Below are 21,935 nucleotides of genomic sequence, written 5' to 3'. Positions count from 1 at the left end.
TAATTTGCAACCTGATGGAGGTCAGTATAGATGGACTAATAGAGAAATTCCCACACACTGCTAGAAGGCCAAATATTTTTTCAGAGCTAGATGCAGATAAAAATTATTTTTAATTTGCAACCTGATGGAGGTCAGTATAGATGGACTAATAGAGAAAGTCCCACACACTGCTAGAAGGCCAAATATTTTTTCAGAGCTAGATGCAGATAAAAATTATTTTTAATTTGCAACCTGATGGAGGTCAGTATAGATGGACTAATAGAGAAAGTCCCACACACTGCTAGAAGGCCAAATATATTTTCAGAGATAGATGCAGAAAAAAATTATATTCAGTTTGCAACCTGATGGAGGTCAGTATAGATGGACTAATAGAACAAGTCCCACACACAGCTAGAAGCCCAAATATTTTTTCAGAGGTAGATGCAGAAAAAAATTATATTCAGTTTGCAACCTGATGGAGGTCAGTATAGATGGATTAATAGAACAAGTCCCACACACAGCTAGAAGCCCAATATTTTTTCAGAGGTAGATGCAGAAAAAAAATTATTTTTAATTTGCAACCTGATGGAGGTCAGTATAGATGGACTAATAGAGAAAGTCCCACACACTGCTAGAAGGCCAAATATATTTTCAGAGCTAGATGCAGAAAAAAATTATATTCAGTTTGCAACCTGATGGAGGTCAGTATAGATGGACTAATAGAACAAGTCCCACACACAGCTAGAAGCCCAAATATTTTTTTCAGAGGTAGATGCAGATAAAAATTATTTTTAATTTGCAACCTGATGGAGGTCAGTATAGATGGACTAATAGAGAAAGTCCCACACACTGCTAGAAGGCCAAATATTTTTTCAGAGCTAGATGCAGATAAAAATTATTTTTAATTTGCAACCTGATGGAGGTCAGTATAGATGGACTAATAGAGAAAGTCCCACACACTGCTAGAAGGCCAAATATTTTTTCAGAGCTAGATGCAGATAAAAATTATTTTTAATTTGCAACCTGATGGAGGTCAGTATAGATGGACTAATAGAGAAAGTCCCACACACTGCTAGAAGGCCAAATATATTTTCAGAGCTAGATGCAGAAAAAAATTATATTCAGTTTGCAACCTGATGGAGGTCAGTATAGATGGACTAATAGAACAAGTCCCACACACAGCTAGAAGCCCAAATATTTTTTCAGAGGTAGATGCAGAAAAAAATTATATTCAGTTTGCAACCTGATGGAGGTCAGTATAGATGGATTAATAGAACAAGTCCCACACACAGCTAGAAGCCCAATATTTTTTCAGAGGTAGATGCAGAAAAAAAATTATTTTTAATTTGCAACCTGATGGAGGTCAGTATAGATGGACTAATAGAGAAAGTCCCACACACTGCTAGAAGGCCAAATATATTTTCAGAGCTAGATGCAGAAAAAAATTATATTCAGTTTGCAACCTGATGGAGGTCAGTATAGATGGACTAATAGAACAAGTCCCACACACAGCTAGAAGCCCAAATATTTTTTCAGAGGTAGATATAAATAAAAATTATTTTTAATTTGCAACCTGATGGAGGTCAGTATAGATGGACTAATAGAGAAAGTCCCACACACTGCTAGAAGGCCAAATATTTTTTCAGAGCTAGATGCAGATAAAAATTATTTTTAATTTGCAACCTGATGGAGGTCAGTATAGATGGACTAATAGAGAAAGTCCCACACACTACTAGAAGGAAATATTTTTTCAGAGCTAGATGCAGAAAAAAATTATATTCAGTTTGCAACCTGATGGAGGTCAGTATAGATGGACTAATAGAGCAAGTCCCACACACAGCTAGAAGCCCAAATATTTTTTCAGAGGTAGATGCAGATAAAAATTATTTTTAATTTGCAACCTGATGGAGGTCAGTATAGATGGACTAATAGAGAAAGTCCCACACACTGCTAGAAGGCCAAATATTTTTTCAGAGCTAGATGCAGATAAAAATTATTTTTAATTTGCAACCTGATGGAGGTCAGTATAGATGGACTAATAGAGAAAGTCCCACACACTGCTAGAAGGCCAACTATATTTTCAGAGCTAGATGCAGAAAAAAATTATATTCAGTTTGCAAACTGATGGAGGTCTGTATAGATGGATTAATAGAACAAGTCCCACACACAGCTAGAAGCCCAATATTTTTTCAGAGGTAGATGCAGAAAAAAAATATATTCAGTTTGCAACCTGATGGAGGTCTGTATAGATGGATTAATAGAACAAGTCGCACACACAGCTAGAAGCCCAATATTTTTTCAGAGGTAGATGCAGAAAAACAATATATTCAGTTTGCAACCTGATGGAGGTCAGTATAGATGGACTAATAGAGAAAGTCCCACACACTGCTAGAAGGCCAAATATTTTTTCAGAGCTAGATGAAGAAAAAAATTATATTCAGTTTGCAACCTGATGGAGGTCAGTATAGATGGACTAATAGAACAAGTCCCACACACTGCTAGAAGGCCAACTATTTTTTCAGAGCTAGATGCAGAAAAAAATTATATTCAGTTTGCAACCTGATGGAGGTCAGTATAGATGGACTAATAGAACAAGTCCCACACACAGCTAGAAGCCCAAATATTTTTTCAGAGGTAGATGCAGATAAAAATTATTTTTAATTTGCAACCTGATGGAAGTCAGTATAGATGGACTAATAGAGAAAGTCCCACACACTGCTAGAAGGCCAAATATTTTTTCAGAGCTAGATGCAGATAAAAATTATTTTTAATTTGCAACCTGATGGAGGTCAGTATAGATGGACTAATAGAGAAAGTCCCACACACTACTAGAAGGCCAAATATTTTTTCACAGCTAGATGCAGAAAAAAATTATATTCAGTTTGCAACCTGATGGAGGTCAGTATAGATGGACTAATAGAACAAGTCCCACACACAGCTAGAAGCCCAAATATTTTTTTCCGAGGTAGATGCAGATAAAAATTATTTTTAATTTGCAACCTGATGGAGGTCAGTATAGATGGATTAATAGAACAAGTCCCACACACAGCTAGAAGCCCAATATTTTTTCAGAAGTAGATGCAGAAAAAAAAAATATTCAGTTTGCAACCTGATAGAGGTCTGTATAGATGGATTAATAGAACAAGTCCCACACACAGCTAGAAGCCCAATATTTTTTCAGAGGTAGATGCAGAAAAAAAATATATTCAGTTTGCAACCTGATGGAGGTCAGTATAGATGGACTAATAGAGAAAGTCCCACACACTGCTAGAAGGCCAAATATTTTTTCAGAGCTAGATGCAGAAAAAAATTATATTCAGTTTGCAACCTGATGGAGGTCAGTATAGATGGACTAATAGAACAAGTCCCACACACTGCTAGAAGTCCAAATATTTTTTCAGAGCTAGATGCAGAAAAAAATTATATTCAATTTGCAACCTAATGGAGGTCATTATAGATGGACTAATAGAATGATGCTATGCCCAAAAGATTTTACTTCACTAGGTGCAGTAAAAAAATTGGTATTGTATACACAGGTGGTATATCTTGCAACACAGATAGGCTACTCCACTGACTAACACACTCTGCAATAGGCCAAAAAGGATTAGCTTTGCTAGATTCAGCCAAATGCTGTGAAAAAAACTTGCACAGCACTGGCACAGACCTGCCTGGCAAAAACTGATAGGAACTGATGTAACCTAGTCCTGAAAAGGACTGCAATTACAATTAGTCTTTACTCCCACAATCTATCTATTTAAGAGCACAGACCTGCCTGATAAAAGTCGTAGGAAATGCTGTAACCTAGTCCTTAAAAAGACTGCAATCACAACTATTCCCTACTCCCAAGCTATCTGTAGATTTGTGCGAAAATTGGCTTGAAATTAACAAGGTATAGCGCACACAGCAACAGCGGTGCCGTCTAACACTCAGCTGCAGCAGTGAGAAAATGGTGGCGACGGGGAAAATGGCTTGGTCTTATAGGGCAAGGACATGTGACATACACTGCCAATGACACATCCCCTTGCTTGTGTGAAAAACAGCAGTTCGCTCCGTGTGTGCGCTGTTGATAGGCTGACAGACTGCACCTCCCCACTGCAAATGCGGGAAAGAGAAAAAAAAATGGAGATCTTCATTATTCCTGCAGAGATCCATCCCCTGCCCCTCCCCCCCACCCCGCTGTACACTCAAACTGCGTATTAACATTAATTTTCATCATTACTGAGAAAAAATCCAGTTATGATTTTGGTTCACGAACAGTTATCGAACATAACCTCGAACAGCCGAATTTTTCTCAAATCGTTCGTGTTCGCCGAACGGCTCGAACACCGCCCAAAACAGCTCAAATTTGAGATTGGCGAACAGTTCGAGTAGAACAACGCTCATCTCTAGTTCCTACTCCCTAAACCTATCTGTCTATTTAAGAGCAAATTCGCTTGCAATTCACACAGTTACAAAATATAGCACCCACAGCAGCAGCGGTGCCGTCTAACACTCAGCTGCAGCAGTGAGAAAATGGTGGCGATGGGGAAAATGGCTGGGTCTTATAGGGCAAGGACATGTGACATACAGAGCCAATGACACATGCCCTTGCTTGTGTGAAAAAAAGCACTGATAGGCTGACAGACTGCAGCTCCCCACTGTAAATGCGGGAAAGAGAAAAAAAATGAAGATCTTCATTATTTCTGCAGAGATCCATCCCATGCCCCTCCCTCCGCACCGCTGTACGCTCAAACTGTGTATTAACATTTATTATCAGCATTACTGTGAAAAAATCCAGTTACGATTTTGGTGCACTAACAGTTATCGAACATAACCTCGAACAGCCTGATTTTTTTCAAATCGTTCGGGTTCGTCGAACGGCTCGAACACCGCCCAAAACAACTCGAATTTGAGATTGGCAAACAGTTCGATTCGAACACCGCTCATCTCTTCTTGTGAGTTGTGGACAGCTGTGAAAGAGCAGGCAGATCTGTGGCTGAGACCGCTGAACCTACATCCAGGCATGGTCGTGTGTGACAATGGCCGTAACAAGGTGGCGGCTCTGAGGCGAGGCGAGATCACACACGTACCATACCTGGCTCATGTGCTTAACCTCCTCGTTCAGCGGTTTCTTAAATCGTACCCTGAGTTGCCAGATCTGCTCGTCAAAGTACGCCGCCTGTCAGCTCATTTTCGCAAATCGGCTACAGCTTCCGCCACCCTTGCTGTGTTGCAGCAGAGTTTGCAGCTTCCGGCACACCGACTGGTGTGTGATGTCCCCACACATTGGAACTCTACCCTCCACATGTTGCAAAGGATTTGTGAGCAGAAGAGAGCAGTTGTGGAGTACCAGCTGCAACAAGGCCGTCGATATTCAGGTCAGACTCCACACATAAGACCTCATGAGTGGACCTGGATGTCTGACATATGTACCATCCTGACAAACTTTGAGGAGACCACCAAGATGGTGAGTGGCGATGACGCCATCATTAGTGTCAGCATCCCACTTGTCTGTCTTTTGCAACGCTCTCTGCAGAGAATTAAAGAGGAGGCATTTCAGCCAGAGTATGATGAGATGGATCAAGAAGCCATAGTGGGCGATTACACACAGCCCAGCCTCTTCTCATCCCAATGTGCATTGGGGGACAATGAGGGAGAGGAGGAGAGAGAACAGGAGCAGTTATCATGCGCAGTAGACGGTAGTACCTGTACAAGTATCATACTGTCGGTTCAGCGTGGGTGGCCTGAGGACAGGGGGGAGGAGGAGGAGGAGGAGGAGGAGAGCATGGTCAGTCGTCATCTTGGTGAGGACACGGAAATCTTTCCCGTTACCAGTTTGGCATGCATAGCTGACTTTATGTTACGCTGCCTTAACCGTTACCCTCGCGTCGTCAAAATGTTGGGTGACATTTATTACTGGTTGGTGACACTTGTAGACCCCCGCTACAAGGAGAACTTTCATTCTCTTATTCCTGAGGTGGAGAGGTCTACAAAAATGGGCCAGTACCAGAAGGGCCTTGCTGCAGAACTGTTAAAAAAATTCCCATCTGAACACGCTAGCGGCAGAGGTCACAGTTCGTTGACCAACCAAAGCGTACAAGCGAGAGAGAGGCAACTCCAATCCAGCAGAGGCAGTGGAACACTGTCAATGTTCTGGGACAGTTTTCTCAGACCCTCCCTTCGAACAGACCCTGAGGCGCTGGGTACTCTCACATAGAGTGGAAAGTTTCAAAAGATGGTTAGGGAGAAGCTTGCCGACCGTACCAGCATCCTCCTTGATTCCTCTGTGCCTTTTAATTATTGGGAATCCAAGCTGGACACTTGGAATGACCTCGCTCTGGGAGGTCCTGGCCTGCCCTGCTGCTAGCGTGTTATCGGAGCGTGTTTTTAGTGCCGCTGGGGGAATTATAACTGATAAGCGCACTCACCTGTCAACTGACAATGCTGACAAGCTGACCCTTATCAAAATGAACAAGGGCTGGATTGGGCCAGACTTCTCATCACCACCAAATGACAACAGAGTAACATAAAGTCAAATCCACTCTGTTATTTCGGGAGGTGTATTCATATGCACCGCTTCACACCCACACATGGGTATAGGCTTCCTCATTTCGGCTGTTTTATGTTCTTCTCCTTATCCTCAGCCTCCACCACCACTATACCACCAGGGTGACCGTGGTCCATGTTGCCATTATTGAAAGTTCCTCCGTCCTTATTTTTGTCAGCTTTTGCTTGGAAGGCATAAGCAAAGACTGTGGGAGACCCACTCCCCAATAATGGGAATAATATTTTTAAGATGCTGTACTGTGTGACTCTTGTAAGGGGCATTAAAACCGTCTTGTTATACGCCTCTGACCTCCACGTCTCTTCTGAGGGGCATTAAAACCGTCTTGTTATACCACTCTGACCTCCACGTCTCTTGTAAAGGGCATTAAAAGCGTCTTGTTAAACCACTCTGACCTCCACGTCTCTTCTGAGGGGCATTAAAAGCGTCTTGTTATACCACTCTGACCTCCACGTCTCTTCTGAGGGGCATTAAAAGCATCTTGTTATACTACTCTGACCTCCACGTCTCTTTTAATGGGCATTAAAAGCATCTTGTTAAACCACTCTGACCTCCACGTCTCTTGTAAGGGGCATTAAAAGCATCTTGTTATACCACTCTGAACTCCACGTCTGTTGTAAGGGGCATTAAAAGTATCTTGTTATACCACTCTGACCTCCACATCTCTTGTAAGGGGCATTAAAAGCGTCTTGCTATACCACTCTGACCTCCACATCTCTTGTAAGGGGCATTAAAAGCATCTTGTTATACCACTCTGACCTCCACGTCTCTTGTAAGCAGCATTAAAACCGTCTTGTTATACCACTCTGACCTCCACGTCTCTTCTGAGTGGCATTAAAACCGTCTTGTTATACCACTCTGACCTCCACGTCTCTTCTGAGGGGCATTAAGAGCGTCTTGTTATACCACTCTGACCTCCACGTCTCTTCTGAGGGGCATTAAAACCATCTTGTTATACCACTCTGACCTCCACGTCTCTTGTAAGGGGCATTAAAAGCGTCTTGTTATACGACTCTGACCTCCACGTCTCTTGTAATGTGCATTAAAAGCGTCTTGTTATACCACTCTGACCTCCACGTCTCTTGTAAGGGGCATTAAAAGCTTCATGTTATACCACTCTGACCTCCACGTCTCTTGTAATGGGCATTAAAAGTGTCTTGTTATACCACTCTGACCTCCACGTCTCTTGTAAGGGGCATTAAAAGCGTCTTGATATACCACTCTGACCCCCACGTCTCTTCTGAGGGGCATTAAAAGGGTATTGTTATACCACTCTGACCTCCACGTCTCTTCTGAGGGGCATTAAAAGCGTCTTGTTATACAACTCTGACCTCCACGTCTTTTGTAATGGGCATTAAAACCGTCTTGTTAAGCTACTTGGAACTCCACGAGTCTTCGAACGGGCATTGCATTTCCTCCTAATTTTTTGAAGCTTTTGCTTGGAAGGCATAAGCAAATACTATGGGAGACCCACTCCCCAATAATGGGACTTATGTTTTTAATATGCTGTACTGCATGGCTCTTGTAAGGGGCATTGCAAGTTGCTCCGTCTTAATTTTTGGAAGCTTTTGCTTGGAAGGCATAAGCAAATACTATGGGAGACCCACTCCAGAATAATGGGACTTATGTTTGTAATATGCTGTACTGCATGGCTTTTGTAAGGGGCATTGCAAGTTGCTCCGTCTTAATTTTTGGAATCTTTTGCTTGGAAGGCATAAGCAAATACTATGGGAGACCCACTCCCAAATAATGGGACTTATGTTTGTAATATACTGTACTGCATGGCTCTTGTAAGGGACATTGCAAGTTGCTCCATCCTAATTTTTGGAAGCTTTTGCTTGGAAGGCATAAGCAAAAACTATGGGAGACACACTCCCCAATAATGGGAATAATGTTTGTAATATGCTGTACTACATGGCTTTTGTAAGGTGCATTGCAAGTTGCTCCGTCCTAATTTTTGGTAGCTTTTGCTTGGAAGGCATAAGCAAATACTATGGGAGACCCGCTCCCCAATAATGGGAATAATGTTTGTAATATGCTGTACTGCATGGCTCTTGTAAGGGGCATTGCAAGTTGCTCCATCTTAATTTTTGGAAGCTTTTGCTTGGAAGGCATAAGCAAATACTATGGGAGACCCACTCCCCAATAATGGGACTTATGTTTGTAATATGCTCTACTGCATGGCTCTTGTAAGGGGCATTTCAAATTGCTCCGTCCTAATTTTTGGAAGTTTTGCTTGGAAGGCATGAGCAAATACTATGGGAGACCCACTCCCCAATAATGGGAATAATATTTTTAAGATGCTGTACTGTATGGCTCTTGTAAGGGGCATTATAAGTGTCTTGTTAAGCTACTGTGACCTCCACGTCTATTCCAAGGGGCATTCAAACCATCTTGTTAAGCTACTGGGACCTCCACGTCTTTTCCGAGCGGCATTAAAACCCTCTTGTTAAGCTACTGCGACCTCCACCACTTTTCCGAGGGGCATTAAAACCGTCTTGTTAAGCTTCTGTGACCTCCACGTCTCTTCCAAGGGGCATTCAAACCGTCTTGTTAAGATACTGGGACCTCCACGTCTTTTCCGAGGGGCATTAAAACCGTCTTGTTAAGCTACTGTGACCTCCTCGTATCTTCAAAGGGGCATTAAAATCATCTTATTAAGCCACTCTGAACTCCACAGCTCTTCCAAGGGCCATTGAAATGTTGTTTTTAATTACCTCTAACGTCCACGACTCTTCCAACGGGCATTGCATTTCCTCCTAATTTTAGTCAGTTTTTGCTTTTCAATGCAAAGGCGAAAACTAAGGGAGACCCACTCCCCAATAATGGGTAGAAGGTTTTTAGTAAGCTCTAATCCACGTCTGTTTCATGGGGCATTGCAGTTCCTCATAATTTTTGGAAAGCCTTCCATTCACTGCTTAGGCCAACAGTGTACAGGACATCCAGTTGCTATAAATGGAAAAAATGGTTTAGTTAGGGCCCTCTGACCTCCATGTCATTTCCAAGGGGCATTGGAGTGCCTCAAAATATTTGGTAGGCATTGCACTCACTGTATGAACTATAACTGTGTAGACGAACTGCTCCTTTTGTTACTGAAACATATCCTACAAGACATATGTGGTTGACTGGCCTGATATTGATATGAATGGTCCCTGTTTCTCCTCCTCTTTCTCCTTTGCCACTACCTCATCCATCATTTATCACCTGAAGCTTTGTTTTAAAGGGAGTCATAGAACTGGAATAGTAGCAGGAAAACATCCAGCAATCCTCAGAGGAGGTAGGATATGCACGAAAACGCTGACCACCTCAGGCCTAGCCGCTACTACATACATGCGCTTGCATTCCAAGAAAACAAAGCAGATGCTAACTTGTATCATCATCATCATGGTCCTCACCTTGGCACTCTCAACTCCCCTGATGGAGAAGCCAGGGCCCACCGGAGTAGTCTGGTTCTCTGGTGGCTTGTCCAATGCTGCCCTAAAGCAGGCCGGGCTAAGAAAAGTGTGTGGGGGGATGTTCCAAGGAGAAATAAGGGTGGCTGGAGACCGTTTATGGACACCCGGCTGCCCCCAGGTGGCTGGGGATCGTGTGTAGACAACCGGCTGCAGGGCGGCTGGGGACCGAGTGTGGACACCCGGGGATAGTTGCAAGTCTACATCTTCTGATGCGCCAAGGATGACTTCTGATGTGCACACTTTTAGGCAGTGACCTGGGTGTAAGAGATGCTTACAGGGGTCTTCCCCATGCTGTTCCCATGTCTTTTCAGCACTGTATGCATGTGTCACACAGCACATGGCCAGATAAGGTTGCAAAATGTTAAAATTACATTTCCCGGTGAATGCATTTGTCACGGTTGAAAGCAATACAAAAGTGCAAAAACGCATAAAAAATGATACTTGTGAACATAGCCCAAGGTGTGGAGGAGTATTTTTTTGGGGGGGGGTTATTTATTTTACCTTATACACAAGTTTTTACCCTGGAAAGGAAGTTCCTTAACATATTTCACAGGAAAGCAGTTTCAGTTTCGTTTTTGAACGTTTTATTGTGAGCCCTTAAAAGTGGCTTACTACCTCTGACCACGTTGTTGAGAGCAGTGACCTGGGCATCAGAAATGCTTCCTGGGGCGATCCCCATGCTGTCCCCATGTCATTTGAGCACTGTCACTATTGTTTTGGGCACTTGTTAGGCTTTTAAAAGACTGCCGGGGGTGTGACGCCAAAAATGCTCGGGTCTCCCTTAGACTAACATTGGGCTCGTTGCTCGGGACGAGCACCCGAGTATCACGGCGAGCTCGGCCCAAGCTTCGAGCACCCGAACATTTTAGTGCTCGATCAACACTAGCTGTAACTAATAGGTTACGAATCAATATTAAAATAAAAGAAATCATGGTATATTTCCTTTCATCACAAGTAATGCTCATCTTTCTACTGCTTAGCTTAGAAAGAGTTAAATCACAAAATGCCAGAAGAAGTCAGGTTGCTGAGCGGTCTAAAGCGCTGCGTTCAGGTCACAGTCTCTACTGGAGGCGTGGGATCGAATAACACTTCTGACATTAGCATTTTCTTTCAAGAAATTGTACAGCTTCACTCCTGTTACTGATTAGTTGGGGGTCTGCTTTATTGGTGGCAATCTCAAACCGAAAACTAAAAGTGACGGAGCTTAGCAAAACCAATTCTCAACGTTGGCACTTTGGCAGTATTCCTGGGGGTCCTTGAGGCAAATGTTAAATGTCCTGAATTTGTGCTTTCACAAAAGAAAAATACTGTGGATATTAAAATGGGAGGGACTATTTCATCTCTATGTGTTCTCTGTCCCTATTACGGCGGAGAGTGAACCTCCTAAGGTGCTGTCGTGGAAGATTCCTAGAAACTTAATTACCAGTAAGTCTAATTTCAGATTTTTCTACCTCAGGAATAAATAGACTATAAATATACTTAATAAACAAAAGCTAAAAGAGCAGATGAACATAGTTTAACAAGTCTGAAATGTGCATGTGATACTGACATCAAAGTTTCACCACATTTTGGGACAAATGTTTTCACTTTCAACATTAACAATCAGTAGAATATTTTCTCTAAATTTGCATCTCCTTTCTTCACTCCAATTGTTTGCACCTAAGAAAAAATAAATCTTGATGCAACATTATGCTTACAAATTGTGTTTTATGCTCAATCATCACCTGTCCTACAGAGACACAGTCAGAATTACCCTGGCGAATTGAGTAAATTTTAATATGTAAAAAAAATGCAGAATTGCTGGTTTTTTTATTCATTCACAAAGAGTTAATGTAAGTTATTAAATATGTACGCAAAATAGCGGGACTTTCAAATATAGATCATCTTGCAAAAACAAGTCAAAGTAAAAATAAAAACATCCAGTTGTGACATTTACAGTGTGTTGAACATTCGTGAAGCTAAATGTGTCCTGCCGAAATAGCTTAGCTGGGAGAGCGTTAGACTGAAGATCTAAAGGTCACAGGTTTCGGCAAAAGTTTTTTTCTTCACCCATTAAATTTTAAGCAGAAAATAAACAAAGCATATGGACTGACTGTTTACAGAGAATGTAAAAATCCTAATCATTATAACTATCTACAGGAAATAAAATGATAGAAACTTGAGAACTGAACACTTTTAACTTTTGAGGAAAATAATATTTTTTGTAATTTTTCCTTCATTCTGGACGTCATCACTTTGTTTTATTTTAGTTTGACTTAGCTGTATGAGGATTTAAAGGAAACCTGATAGCTAATACGGGCAGCATGTATCAGACACTAGCTGAATGATTTCAGCCATTTATGTTTGACTATGAATCGCTGTGGCATTACTGAGACAAATATGCTTAAAAAAATATGCCAGGAACAAAGCTGTTTGGGGAAAAAGCCAGGAAGGCAAAAAACACAAGCCCCAACTCAGGACCGTCATCTTTCATTCTAAAAATAGGGGTTTCCACGTTAATGGTAAGACAAAGAATCCACAGATTTGGCATTTCTCTAGCGAGGAGAGCCCACTTAAAATGTATGGGGTGCTTGTCTCCATAAGCGCAAGCTGGGCACTAAACTGGCTTATTTGCAATTCTGGATGTTGCAGAGTGAAAACACCTGTTGAACAATAAGAGTAATTGCTGGCGTTGATGAATTCATTGTGAGGAGTAATTTATAAAATGGGATCACTTTGGAGGGGTTTCTGCTGTTTTGGTACTTTTGGAACTCCGCAAATGTCACCCTCAAAATATTCTTTCAAAATCTGCATTCCCAAAACCCAAATAGCGCTCTTACTTTCAAAGCCCTGCTGTGTGACCAAACAGTAGTTTCTGAAGACATATGGGGCATCACCGCATTTCAATGAAATTGTGCAACTTTAGATATTTTCACAAGAAAAACTAAATATATATTGACCTAAATTTACCATTAATATAAAGTACAATGTGTTACAAAATAACACTATCAGAATCACGGGGATATGTTAAGCATTCCAGTGTTATTGCCACATAAATTGATACATGTCAGATTTAAAAAACGGTGCCTGGTCATGAAGCTCAAAATTGGCTGTAACTAATAGGTTACAAATCAATATTAAAATAAAAGAAATCATGGCATATTTCCTTTCATCACAAGTAATGCTCATCTTTCTACTGCTTAGCTTAGAAAGAGTTAAATTACATAAGTCAGAAGAAGTCAGGATGGCCGAGCGGTCTAAGGTGCTGCGTTCAGGTCGCAGTCTCTTCTGGAGGCGTGGGTTCGAATCCCTCTTCTGACATTAGAATTTTCTTTAAAGAAATTTTACTGCTTCACTCCTGTTACTGATTAGTTGGGGGTCCGCTCTATTGGTGGCAATCTCAAATCGAAAACTAAAAGTGATGGGGCTTAGCAAAACCAATTCTCAACGTTGGCACTTTGGCAGTATTCCTTGGGGTCCTTGAGGCAAATCTTAAATGTCCTGAATTTGTGCTTTCACAAAAGACTTCTGGGAACATCAAATAGTTTCTTTGTGCATATGTTAGTTGTTGCTTTGGTATCGGAAAAATACTGTGGATAGGAAAATGGGAGGGACTATTTCATCTCTATGTGTTCTCTGTCCCTATTAGGGCAGAGAGTGAACCTCCTAAGGTGCTGTCGTGGAAGATTCCTAGAAACCAAATTACCAGTAAGTCTAATTTCAGATTTTTTTACCTCAGGCATCAATAGACTATAAATATACTTAATAAACAAAAGCTAAAAGAGCAGATGAACATAGTTTAACAAGTCTGAAATGCGCATGTGATACTGACATCAAAGTTTCACCACATTTTGGGACAAATGTTTTCACTTTCAACATTAACAATCAGTAGAATATTTTCTCTAAATTTGTATCTCCTTTCTTCACTCCAATTGTTTGCACCTAAGAAAAAAATAAAGCTTGATGCAGCATTATGCTTACAAATTGTGTTTTATGCTCAATCATCACCTGTCCTACAGAGACACAGTCAGAATTACCCTGGCGAATTGAGTAAATTTGAAAATGTAAAAAAAATGCAGAATTGCTGTTTTTTTCTATTCATTCACAAAGAGTTAATGTAAGTTCTTAAATATGTATGCAAAATAGCGGGACTTTCAAATATAGATAATCTTGCAAAAACAGGTCAAAGTACAAATAAATACATCCAGTTGTGACATCTACAGTGTGTTGAACATTCCTGAATCTAAATGTGTCCTGCCGAAATAGCTCAGTTGGGAGAGTGTTAGACTGAAGATCTAAAGGTCCTTGGTTCAATCCCAGGTTTCGGCATAAGTTTTTTTCTTCACCCATTAAATTTTAAGCAGAAAATAAACAAAGCATATGGACTGACTGTTTACAGAGAATGTAAAAATCCTAATCATTATAACTATCTACAGGAAATAAAATGATAGAAACATGAGAACTGAGCACTTTTAACTTTTGAGGAAAATAATATTTTTTGTAATTTTTCCTTCATTCTGGAAGTCATCACTTTGTTTTATTTTAGTTTGACTTAGCTGTATGAGGATTTAAAGGAAACCTGATAGCTAATACGGGCAGCATGTATCAGACACTAGCTGAATGATTTCAGCCATTTATGTTTGACTATGAATCGCTGTGGCATTACTGAGACAAATATGCTTCAAAAATATGCCAGGAACAAAGCTGTTTGGGGAAAAAGCCAGGAAGGCAAAAAACACAAGCCCCAACTCAGGACCGTCATCTTTCATTCTAAAAATAGGGGTTTCCACGTTAATGGTAAGACAAAGAATCCACAGATTTGGTATTTCTCAAGCGAGGAGAGCCCACTTAAAATGTATGGGGTGCTTGTCTCCATAAGCGCAAGCTGGGCACTAAACTGGCTTATTTGCAATTCTGGATGTTGCAGAGTGAAAACACCTGTTGGACAATAATAGTAATTGCTGGCGTTGATGAATTCATTGTGAGGAGTAATTTATAAAATGGGATCACTTTGGAGGGGTTTCTGCTGTTTTGGTACTTTTGGAACTCCGCAAATGTCACCCTCAAAATATTCTTGCAAAATCTGCATTCCCAAAACCCAAATAGCGCTCTTACTTTCAAAGCCCTGCTGTGTGACCAAACAGTAGTTTCTGAAGACATATGCGGCATCACCGCATTTCAATGAAATTGTGCAACTTTAGATATTTTCACAAGAAAAACTAAATATATATTGACCTAAATTTACCATTAATATAAAGTACAATGTGTTACAAAATAACACTATCAGAATCACGGGGATATGTTAAGCATTCCAGTGTTATTGCCACATAAATTGATACATGTCAGATTTATAAAACGGTGCTTGGTCATGAAGCTCAAAATTGGCTGTAACTAATAGGTTACAAATCAATATTAAAATAAAAGAAATCATGGCATATTCCTTTCATCACAAGTAAAGCTCATCTTTCTACTGCTTAGCTTAGAAAGAGTTAAATTACAAAAGCCAGAAGAAGTCAGGATGGCCGAGTGGTCTAAGGCGCTGCGTTCAGGTTGCAGTCTCTCCTGGAGGCGTGGGTTCAAATGCGACTTCTGACATTAGAATTTTCTTTCAAGAAATTGTACAGCTTCACTCCTGTTACTGATTAGTTGGTGGTCCGCTCTATTGGTGGCAATCTCAAATCGATAACTTAAAGTGATGGGGCTTAGCAAAACCAATTCTCAACGTTGGCACTTTGGCAGTATTCCTTGGGGTCCTTGAGGCAAATCTTAAATGTCCTGAATTTGTGCTTTCACAAAAGACTTCTGGGAACATCAAATAGTTTCTTTGTGCATATGTTAGTTGTTGCTTTGGCATCGGAAAAATAATGTGGATAGGAAAATGGGAGGGACTATTTCATCTCTATGTGTTCTCTGTCCCTATTATTGCAGAGAGTGAACCTCCTAAGGTGCTGTCGTGGAAGATTCCTAGAAACCAAATTACCAGTAAGTCTAATTTCAGATTTTTTTACCTCAAGGCATCAATAGACTATATATATACTTAATAAAAAAAAGCTAAAAGAGCAGATGAACATAGTTTAACAAGTCTGAAATGCGCATGTGATACTGACATCAAAGTTTCACCACATTTTGGGACAAATGTTTTCACTTTCAACATTAACAATCAGTAGAATATTTTCTCTAAATTTGCATCTCCTATCTTCACTAGTGTTGAGCCACCCCCGTAGTGTTCGAGTTCGGTTCGGTTCGTCGAACACCCGTGTGTTCGCCGAATTGTTCGTCGACCTGTTCGTCGAACACCTTCGAACACCGTTAAAACCAATGGCAGGCAAACAAAAACACATAGAAACACATAGAAAACACCTTCAAAGGTGTCCAAAAGCTGACAAACTGCTCAGAAGACATAACTAACACATGGAAAAGTGACAAGTACATATAGTCATGCGAAAATAAAAGAGGTGGAGGAGTAAAAGGAGGGGGAGACACAGATATAGGCATGTCATGCCCTTCTAAAATCCAAAAAGTGAGAAGCCGACATGGCCAGTCCGTTCCTGCCCGTGCCACCTCCGTGTCGCCGGGTTTGTGCCAGAGCCGCGGTGAACCCTGACGGCCAGCCCCCCTCTCCCAATACTGGTGCCTGTCCGCTGGTGGGTCGAGCGAGCCCCCCTGTGGTGGAGGCAGCTCTAAGCTTTTTAATTTAAATTGTCTCTCTAATTTGAATGAATACACTTTAAATCCATTTACAAGGATCTATTGGAGGGCAAGTCTCATGCCAGCAGCCGCGTAATTCCAGCTCCAGTAGCGTCCACTAAAGCTGCTGCAGTTAAAAAGCTTTTATAAGGATCGAGCTCGGCTGTCCACCGCAAGGCATCCTACTGCCAGTCCCAGCCCCTATGCCTTGGGGTGCCTCCTGATGCTCTTCACTAAGTATCCCATGGTCCCGAAGCATTTCCTTTGAAAAAATTAAGTGTCTAAACTACAGGTGGTGTAGCTTGCTTAACAGCCGGGATAATCCGCTGACTAGCAGACACTGCTACTAGGCACAAAGTATTTCCTGGGCTAGATGCAGTTAAAAATTTGTAATTAGATACTCTCGTTGGATGCTGAGAAAGCATTCCATCGAGTTTCCTGGCATGCCATATATGATTCTCTTAAAAAGCTTGGGGTAGGGGTCTAGGGGACCCTTTTATAGCCAAAATCACGGCCCTGTATCGCAATACGTCACCTAGGCTGAAGATAAATGGAACTGTAGCACCCTGAGGGCTCGGTTGCTACAGACGTATTGCACCTCACCCAGAGGTGTGATATCTCACTCTCAGGTAAGGATGGAGTGTGGATCAGGACCCGACACCTGCATGCATTACACCACATTGCCGTGGGGCAGGGCGACCAATATGCCCCTGAGATGGGCACGACAGTCCCTGTCCCTGGCTGGAGTGGGGGGAGGGAACACTGAGGAAGGGGAACCCTGTAGTGCAGGAGCAGGGAGGAAGCAGTTCCTGGGTGCATTGAGAAGGGAGTATAAAAGGTGGGCACCATCTTAGTTCAGTGCAGAGAAGTCTGAGCAGAAGTGGCAGGGAGCAGGGGCTCTGCATGAGCTCTGCTCCGGAGGCGGGCCTAGTAACAGAGGCCCAGGCCTGGAAGAGGGAGAAGGAAGGAAGAGGAGCGGAGAAGGCTCCAGGAACGAGGAATGAAGGGATCCCAGGGGTGCGGATGGGCGAGTCGCCACCGCACGCCCGAATCCACCTGCGTGGAGGGGTCAGGCCAAAGGGGGAGACCGGTCCCCGAACTAGTGGAGGCAGGAAACGACCCTCAGCTAGAAACCGGAGGCTCTGACATTTTATGTGGCGCAGCCCCTCACTACACCCGCTAGGAAGGCACCACATAGGGTCAGGGAAACTGGCGCCAAGTTTACCAAGAGGAGGCCCGAGGCAGCCGGACAGAAGTGTTGGTAAGAAAGGCCAGACAAAGGACACACAAAGGGGGTCCTGTGAAGTGCTCCAAAGTTATCTGGGAGTTGTCTGAGCCCCTCACCTGGTGAGCACAGTACGACGTGGGCAGCCGTTACCTGCAGACGTGGTCTGGATAATAAGAACTGTGAGTAAAGGCCCTGGACTGCATCACTGACTCCGTGTCGTTACTGCTGCTGCCCTGCACCATCACCCCCATCCTCCGCATACACTGCCCTGAGGCTATACTCCTCCCGTGGGGAGTTATGCTACGCTCTGCTGCACCCACAACACCAGCCTCAGCGGTCTGCCCTGTAGCGGCGGTTCACTCTGACCGCAATCCACGGGTGGCGTAGTCGGACATTTAAACATCAAAACCATATAAATAGTTCCGCCACTGGTTTGACCGCCCTGAGCCACGGAACCGGGTCGCCGCCACGAAGACTACAACCACCAGCATCCACCAAAAAGGGTCCGGCTATGGGTGTCCCAAGGCCCAGGGGGTGCGTCAGAACATTTTCATCACCTTTCACAATCACCAATGGGACAAGGCAGGGATGTCCCCTCTCTTATACATCCTAGTGACGGAGCACCTGCTCTCATCAATTCGCCATAACCCCAATATTAGGTGGATTGAGGTGGGAGGCACCGAGTACAAGTGCTCTCTATTTGCTGATGATGTCCTAGTATATATCACTCAATCACATATATCCATCCCTGCTGTTATGGCTGAAATAGATCACTTTGTTACATGGTAAAATTTTAAAATCAATGCAGCGAAGTCTGAGGCCCTCGATGTCTCCCTCCCCAAATCCATATAGGATTCCATCCAGTCCAACTTTCCCTTTGCCTGGCCCTCACAGGGTATCAAATAATTAGGAATTCCTATTCATAGAGACCTCTCCCATCTATGTTATCTTAATTTTGGGCCCTTTATTGAACAATTCCATACAGACCACGGTTGGCAAGTTAGAACTGTAAGATTCACTACGTGAACCGCTGGTGTTTTGTGGAAAAGCACATGTACACCGCGTTCCAAATTATTATGCAAAAAGTGTTTAGGAGTGATAAGGGAAGAATTTGTTTGTTTGTCAGTTAAACTCATTGATGGTGATGTGTGTCAGGGCTCTTTATATCACTGTAAGCAATTGCAGACACCTGTGCTAATTAGTTTGGCAGGTGTGTCCAATGAAAGGCAAGACTACTTAAGAAGGCTCTCTCACATTATTAAGCAGCCTACATTTTCTGCCAAAATGGGAAAGAAAAAGGATGTGTCGGCTGCTGAGAAGCAACAAATTGTGGAGTGTTTAGGTCAAGGCATGACTACAATCAACATTGTGCGATGATCAGGATGAAGTGTCTTGGCAATCAAGAAGTATGTAGCTGATTCACAGTACACACGTGTGCGTGCTGATAAGGGCAAATTGAGGACTCTTTCCTACAGGCAATTACGTCAGGTTGAAAGAGCAGCGGCAAAAAAGCCTTGTCATAGCAGCAGACAAGTTTTTGAAGCTGCTTGTGCCTCCAACGTCCCCCGAACAACAAGATGCAGGGTCCTTCAGAGGTTTGCAGCTGTGCATACGCCATCCTGTCGACCTCCTCTATCCACTTCACACAAGCAGAAACGGCTCCAGTGGGCCAAACATTACATGAAGACTGATTTCAAAACTGTTTTGTTCACGGATGAGTGCCGTGCAGCGCTCGATGGTCCAGATGGATGGAGTGGAGGATGGCTGGTTGATGGACACCCCACGCAAACACGGCTACAGCGCCAACAAGGAGGAGGTGGAGTAATGTTTTGGGCTGGAATCATGGGGAGAGAGATTGTCGGCCCCTTTAGGATCCCTGAAGGCGCTAAAGATGAACTCCATAATGTATGTGGATTTTCTCAAACAGCACTTCCTGCCATGGTTCAAGAAGAAGAACCGTGTATTTCACAGCAAGATCATTTTTCTGCATGATAATGCACCATCTCATGCTGCACATAAAACATCTGCATCTCTGGCTGATATGGGCATAAAAGGGGACAAACTTATGGTGTGACCCCCATGCTCCCCTGACCTCTACCCCATTCAGAACCTTTGGAGCATCATTAAAAGGAGTGTCTATGATGGCGGGAGGCAGTTCACATCTAAGCAACAGCTCTGGGAGGGTATTCTGTCCTCATGCAAAACAATTGAAGCAGAAACCATCCAAAACCTGACAAATTCAATGGACGAGAGAGTTCAGAAGCTCCTTTCGAACAAGGGGTCCTATGTGAAAATGTAACATCACCTAGAATAAAGTTTTGAGTTGAAAACTGTTTGATTTCAGTTTCTAACAACCTGCTAATGCTTATAATTTCAAAAATGACCATTTTTTTGGTCTTTATTAAAATGAAAAGGTTGATCGAAAAGTTTGGGGGATCTAAGAGTGTGGCAACCCAGTAGTCATGATTACGTCGAATTCTGACAATATGAGGGTCATGCTGCAGGTAGTGCAGCAAGAAGGCACTTATGTGTCTTGCGCATCTCGGAGCCCCAAAATTATTTTCCGGGCTAGATGCAGCTAAAAATTATTTTTAATTTTAAATCTGGTGGAGCTTATTATAGATGGCCTAATAGGATCAGTGCTGCACACTGCTACAAAGCCCAAATTATTTTCCAGTCAAGATACAGATAAACATGATTAGTAATTTGAAAGCTTAAAACGTTTGGTAGGGTGATTTTATCCAATCATCAAGCTTTTACTCTCCCCAGGATGACACAGGGGTAGAAAAGTCATTTCGGATCCATGATTTGTTCATCTTTATGAACGTGAGTCTGTCTACATTATCAGTGGAGAGCCGCATGCGCTTATCTGTCAGCACACCACCAGCAGCGCTGAACACACGTTCAGACAGAACGCTGGCTGCGGGGCATGACAAGATCTCTAAGGCGTAAGTGGCTAGCTCCGGCCATTTATCCAGATTGGAAGCCCAAAAAGAGCAAGGGTCCAGTGACACAGTCGTGGCTTCAATGTTTACTTGGAGATACTCCTGTACCATCGTCTCTAGGCGTTGACTATGTGTCAGACTTCTTGTCTCCTGTGGCCTTGCAAAGGATGGGCTAAAAAAGTGGTGAAATGATTCCGCAAAATTGATGTTACCACCAGATACTGTGGTTCTGTTACGGTTTGAGTGCTGAACACTTGACGGTCCCACGGTTGGCAAGTTGGAACTGTGAGATTCACTACGTGCACCACTGGTGTTTTGTGGAAAAGCACATGTAAGATTCTGCAACAGTCTCTGCTGATACTCCTGCATGCGTGCATCCCTTTCTATGGCAGGAATAATTTCTGCAAATTTACTTTTGTACCGGGGATCTAACAGTGTGGCAACCCAGTAGTCAGGATTATTTATAATTCTCACAATTCGAGGGTCATGTTGCAGGTAGTGCTGCAAGAAGGCACTCATGGGTGTTGCGCATCCAGGAGCACCAAGTCCCTGTTGTGTTGGTGGCGAGGTAACAATCATGCTTCCTTCCTCTGTCCTCTCCCCCCAACCTCGCACAGCAGAAATGTGATCAAGGTCTCCCTCATCTGATGAGTCTTCCATCAGTTCGTCCTCCACTTCTTCCTGGGCTCCTGCACCTTCCTCACTAGTTTGGCTGCTACCATGCGCCCTGGTAAAACCATCTCCCCCACCCTCACATGCCTGCCGCCTTGGTGCTGCCGACCTTCTGGACCTTGCAGATGTTAGCCCTTCCGCATACAACTCCTCCTCCTCTACTTCCTCCACCTCCTCTTGTGCCACCACCTGACTCCGAATTCTGTTTAACATGTGCTCCAGCATGTAAATCACCGGAATAGTCATGCTGATAATGGCATCGTCAGCACTAAACATCTTCGTCGCAATTGCAAAACTGTGCAGAAGGGTGCATAGGTCCCTGATCTGAGACCACTCCTCCAGCGTGATTTGCCCCACCTCTGAATCTCGTTGGCCCAGGCTATACGTCAGAACGTATTGCACCAGGGCTTGTCGGTGCTGCCACAGTCGCTGCAACATGTGCAGAG

The 21,935-nt window shown here is 42.9% G+C and overlaps 2 non-coding genes across 2 annotated transcripts; both read left to right on the top strand.

Moving 5' to 3' along the window:
- Positions 1 to 13,195: 13,195 nt before the first annotated feature.
- Positions 13,196 to 13,278, top strand: TRNAL-CAG (transfer RNA leucine (anticodon CAG)). The gene has a single exon. It is a non-coding gene; the product is annotated as a tRNA-Leu (tRNA).
- Positions 13,279 to 14,213: 935 nt separating this feature from the next.
- TRNAF-GAA (transfer RNA phenylalanine (anticodon GAA)) lies at positions 14,214 to 14,286 on the top strand. Its single transcript has one exon. It is a non-coding gene; the product is annotated as a tRNA-Phe (tRNA).
- The last annotated feature ends 7,649 nt before the right edge of the window (positions 14,287 to 21,935 follow it).

Source organism: Phyllobates terribilis, unplaced genomic scaffold (assembly GCF_046119375.1).
Source record: "Phyllobates terribilis strain yellow unplaced genomic scaffold, ASM4611937v1 Scaffold_12__6_contigs__length_324123572, whole genome shotgun sequence".
Lineage (NCBI taxonomy): Eukaryota > Metazoa > Chordata > Amphibia > Anura > Dendrobatidae > Phyllobates > Phyllobates terribilis.
This window is presented reverse-complemented; position numbering and strand designations above follow the sequence as displayed.